Source organism: Plectropomus leopardus, chromosome 20 (genome assembly GCF_026936395.1).
Source record: "Plectropomus leopardus strain MGB_pleo_1.0 chromosome 20, ASM2693639v1, whole genome shotgun sequence".
In the NCBI taxonomy this organism is placed as follows: domain Eukaryota; kingdom Metazoa; phylum Chordata; class Actinopteri; order Perciformes; family Serranidae; genus Plectropomus; species Plectropomus leopardus.
Genome location: NC_142195.1, coordinates 2,549,074 through 2,555,017, shown reverse-complemented (window position 1 = coordinate 2,555,017; position 5,944 = coordinate 2,549,074).

The window sequence follows — 5,944 nt, the reverse complement described above, 5'->3', positions numbered from 1 at the left end:
CAACACGAAACTTTTCATGTTAAGACGTGATTGTTTATTGTTACAAGACGTGATAAGTTTGTATGACGTATTAACATGAAATTATATTATATAACAAAAAAGGTATTGTTACAACATGAAAATATCTTATTAGAACATGAAAGAAATCTTATTATAATACGAAAATATCTTTAAAAACATGAAAATATCTTGTAAAAACAAATATATCTTGTAAAACATGAAATATCTTCTTACAACATGAAAAACATCTTGTTTTAACATGAAAATATCTTGTTACAACATGATAATATCTTGATATAAGAAGATACTTTCCACATTATTGTCTGATAATGGTCATTTTGTTTTGTTTCTGGCGTGACAGCAACACTCTTCTGTAATATTTTGCCTTTAACAAGATGCATATCTCAAATAAATTTAAGTTACCACAAACTACAGAAATGATACATTATTCCAGCTCAAGAGTACTGGTTTCTGTGGCCTTAGTGGAAACATGGAGAATAAACAGGGTACATCCACACTGCACTGAGGGTGGGAGGTTGGGGTCAGTACACAGTGGTGAAAAGTAACTAAGTACATTTATTCAAGTACTGTACTTTGGTTGGCATTTACATTGTATGCTACTTATACTTCCATTCCACAAAATTTCAGAGGGAAATGTTATACTTTTTAACCCTCTACATTTACATTAGAGCTTCGGTTATTTTTCAGATAAAAATATTTGCATGTGGTTTATAAGTTTATGAGCATTTGCACATTTTGTCATGCTTGTTTGTCAAATTTTACATCTGTAAGCTGTCAGAATTTCAACCAAAAGACATTTTTCAAGAGTGAAAATCTCAGAAGTAAAATGCACTGTCCCTTTTTTTGTTTGTTTGTTTGTTTGTCTTGTGAATCTTTATCGTCTCCCATTATTTTATGTTCAGGAATACAGGAATTCTGATGTGGTTACTACCAATGCCGTCTTTTCCACCATGATTTAACCTTTGAACACACATTTGACCTTCTGGAGGCCTTTATATGTATATGAACATCTGAGATTTGGGATTTGTATGTTTTTTCATATAAAAAACCAATAAAAACAGTTGAAAAATAAAAAAAAATACAGTAAAATGCACTGCTGATCATTTTGCATAATCCTGTTAATGTTGAGCAGTGATAGTGGGTGGAACATGCTAGAAATGTGGATAGAGGCTAAATAAAGACTGTTTTAACTTTGATCTGTTGCTGATGAGCAGTCAATCCAAACGGTTCTTTTGCATAGTTCTGTTATTTAAAAAGCTGTGACATGTAAGGAGCCCAGCCTGATCACTGTAAAACTGCCTTTACACTTCATATTGTCTGTAAAGTTGCAAAAGTGCATGAATGTAGACCTTCCTAACTTAATTGATTTTCCTGAGCTGCATTCAGTTTAAAGAATGCTGCAACCTGTACGAGGTCTGTGCTGTAATGTGATATACACAACAGTGAGCCTGGAGTCACAATTCACGACAGTACATGAAGCTTCAACACTGTTAAAATGTCACTTTACAAGAGCCATGAGTCATGACAGCTACACCTACGGAGTCAGCACAGACTCTATATACTGCATTTACTACTCACCAAGCTGAGGTCAAATGGATTTAAACTCTTTCCTCTTCACTTTCTTTACTCTGCACACCTTCACATTCTGCACCCTGAGGAACGATCTGACACGCCGGGGACTGTCCAAAGAAAGATAACTTCAACTTGAACTTTGGAACAACTTACCCAAGCAGCTTTTCACTTACATAAAGTGGGCTTACTTATGAGGGATGGGAATCAAAAGAGGCCCCACGATACAATATAATCACTAACTATAAAATAGTTACTATAATCACTTACTTAGGTCGAAATTGACCGGGCACGCAAGACCCCCACAAAGCGCAGACCTGACGGAGATCTTCCACCGCGAGCCACCCTTGTCAGGTTCCTCAGGTTCAAGGACAGAGAGCGGGTCGTGGCAGCAGCCAGGAAGATAGGGAGAGTGACATGGAACGGCCATCAGATCATGGTATTCCCGAACTACTCGAGACCCATCACGGAGATGCACTCAAAGTTCAAAAAGAGCAAGCAGTTGCTGCACGAGCGGCGCATGAAATTCTCACTAGGGTATCCTGCGGTGCTGGTGATCAGGACAACCAATGGCCGACGTGAGTTTGAAGACCCAAAGAAAGCAATTTTTTTCATCTCCTTCAACGGGCAGCTCCCCATAGATCATTTAATTGACAGCCCGGTGAGGTCGCTATCATATTTTTTCTGTCTCCAAACAGAACTGTTCAACTGAACTCCTATTCACCCCTTTTTCAGCAAAATAGTATGATTCCCTCCCAATTTATATGTTGTGGAGAACGCAGCGTTACTGTCATTTACGGGAATCTGCACTATGAGTCAGTTTATACAGTGAATTTAAATCTTTGAGGGTCTTAAGATGCATGTGCATATATTTTTTTGGTTTTGCAAGTGGTTCGGGCCTGTCTTCTTTTTTCTCTCTTTCTTTCCTAACACACCTGCAAGCATTAGAGAGGCTTAATAATTTATCTTATTCTCACTCAGGTGTTATATTGCTTACTGCTAGCTGTCTCCTTCAAGGCTGTTACTGTCGGGAACCATGGACCCATGTAGTTTTTGTTTTGTCAATGTGGCGCAGGCTGGGCGTCTATGGGTGAAGTTCTGTTTTGATCACCCAGATTTTCTGTTCGCATTTTTCATGCACCCCTTTCTCAATGTTGGCGTGGTTTTTGTTTTGTTTAATTGCAATTTTATAATGGTACACACACTATTCTCTCAGCTCGACCTCAACTCGTCTTAAAAATCAAGGTTATCTAACTGTAGATCACAAAATGCAAAGAGACAGTAAAAGCACGCTAAATTTTATGTCATGGAACATTAAGGGAATGAATCCACCCCATTAAATTGTGATCACATGTCATGTGACTTGTTAAATCCCAGGGATGCTATGTAGTGTTTATGCAAGAGGGGGCTGAGTGGGTCATGCCTTTGCCTTCTGTGGGACTAATGGAAGCAGGGGCGTGCTAACCTTAATCAACAAACAATTGCAATTTAAAGGCCTCAATGAAGTCAGTGATGGAGCTGGACATTTTCTACTTATACTAACCGAAATTCAAGGTCAAACTGTCATATTAGCCATTGTATATGCTCCAAACCCTGATGAACCTGCCTTTTTCAGAAAAAATTGAGGCTAAACTAAGTGATCTAGGCAATTGTCCCGTTATTATGGGTGGCGATTTCAACCTGATTTTAGATCATATTCTAGATAGAAATCCACCTGCCTTTCAGATAAACAGATCAGCTAGGGTCCTAGGAGACATCTGCAGGTACTCAGGATTTCGATGTTTGGTGATTGCTTCACCCTGCCACTAGAGACTAACCTTTTACTCATCCCCTCACGGCACACTGTCAAGATTGAACTTCTTTCTCATTTCAAATTCTGTCACTTCCTCTGTAGTTTCCTCTAATGTTTGGTAACATACTAATTTCTGACCACGCCCCTGTATTTCTCAGCATGCGCCCCTTTAATAAACAGCTCGCTCCCCAAGATGGAGACTAAATTCCAGCCCCCTCTGTCAATTTCTGTTGTAGCCACTTGGTCTTCTGGCAGTCTTAGAAAAACTGTCATTCAGAATCTTGAATAAAGTGGATCTCTACGTGCGTAAATGGAGTAATTGGGACATCCACATTAAGGGTTCTAATGGAAGCCCGATTTGCCCGTAAACTCCCTTATCCCCTTTTTATTTTGTGTACCATTGTAAAATACTTATCCTTTTAAGGTTTCCTCCTTTTTTTCTTTTCTTTTTTCCCTGTTTGTTTGTTTGTTTTTGTTTTGTTTACATGTGTTTTGTTTGTTATTTGTCAGAATTTACAGTGTTAGTTTTGTAATTTATGTTGTTTATGTTACTGGCTTTGTGATTATTATGTATAATTCAATGCTCTATTCTTTAAAGGGATTGTTCCTTGGCACTGTTAGGTAATGTCCTTTTTTATGTTCCCTGCCTACATTGTATCCACTGTATGTCATTCTATGAAAAATAATAAAAACTATAAATCTAAAAAAAAAACTTATGTCAAAATGGACATGCTACACACATGGTTAGCTTAAAGATTAGAGACATTCTCAATGATTCCATCATTCAGTTCATCTCACTGAAACCATCAGCACCAGACAAGACGGTAATACCCGCATAGTAAACTAGAGATGCAAAAAGAAAGAGGTTTAAATATTGCACCCCCCATCTTTACAGAGCAACAGTTTTGTTCAAAGGGAAATAAAAGCCTGTCCCATAGAGACACCTGTTCCAAATGTAAGGCTGTTGAGGTCAGTCATTTCAGCAAATAATGGCTCTTAATTTAAGTTTTACGGTAGTGCCCACTCTTAAACCAGTCATTTGTCAACACTTACACATGTTAGGTCACCTTCTGTACTCCTTAATAGACATACGTTTTGAGTGAATGTGTTTACCTGTAGGGAGTAGGTAAGATCATTGGCTCAAACACTTGCAATACAGGTGTCAACCCCAGAAATCCCGACAGCAGAGTTCCACCTACCGAATACACATTAGCCTCGGAGCTAGCAGATACTGTTTGTTTACGCTGACTCCGAAAAACTTAAAATACACGATTCTGTGTCTCAGCGTGTCTCTGCAAATACTGAATGGTTAACTTTCATTAAAAGCCGGCCTTGTCATCATTTTGTCCTCTTTAGTCGATTTGTTTGTGGCTTGATTCATTATTTTTTGACTTATAATAGATCCATGCTGGTTTGTCCCGGTTTTTTGTTTTTTTTTTCAGACTTTATTAACAATGAAATACAGAGTTAGTGCAATTAACGGCTTAAAGATTACATTAACAACTGACAGACAAATAGAAGTAACAGAAAATAAATACATTAACAGAGATTAAGAATAGAGACAAAAATCAATTAATAAATAAAAAGATTTTTAAAAAAATAAATACATAAAATAGAAAAATAGATTATAATATAATGACAGTAGTAATAAGTAATTGAGGTACGCCAGGGGACACATGCAAATAAGTTAATTTGGATTAAAGATATTGAAGTGGGAGCAGAGATTCATAGTTTTAATAGCTTTCTTGTTTTTAGCAGAGGATATGGATTTGAAATGTAACTCCAGTTCTTTCATAAATATGGTTTGTCCCAGTTGCAGTGACAGCATGAATGTATTATACGCAAGTCGGATGCTGCACTAACACGGCCTCCCATTGGCTGCTCAAAACACTGTGGGCGGGATCATCAACAGCACACAATATAACGAACGACAGCATTTAAAACGTTTACATGAAAAAGAAAAGAAACAAAGAAAAAAAGTATAAGAGTATATAAGTATAGCAAAATGAGTAGGAAATATCTATATCTGTAAACTTAGCAATAAGACAATATGCAAGGTAAATTGTATGTAAAACTTTGAGATGTATGGCCTATTTCCTGAGCCTTATTCAAACAATATTGTGTCCTTAACATCATTTGAGCACTTCAGTGATACTTGCAAACAAATTTCTGTTTAATTAAACAGGTTTAAAATGTTTATTTAATGCAGCCCAAAATCACAGTCAAACTATCCTGGAAAAATAATTTTTTTCAGGAGGCACTTTTCCAAATATTTATTAAAACGACTAAGACATTTTTTTCTTCTCTATTTGTCTCACCTGCTAACTCATAATACAATTAAATAAGGCTAAGTACATGAGTTTGGTTATCCCGTGACATGAAATCATGAAATAATTTTAAGGATTTGCAAATTGCGAATAATTTATGAACACTCCTGAATGATATATTATTATGCATATATATTTATTTATTTTTGGTTTTTAATTCATGTTTTTTTCTTTGTCTTTTTTTTCCTTTCTTGTAGTAACTCACTTGATCACATCACTTCACAAAGAGAGACAC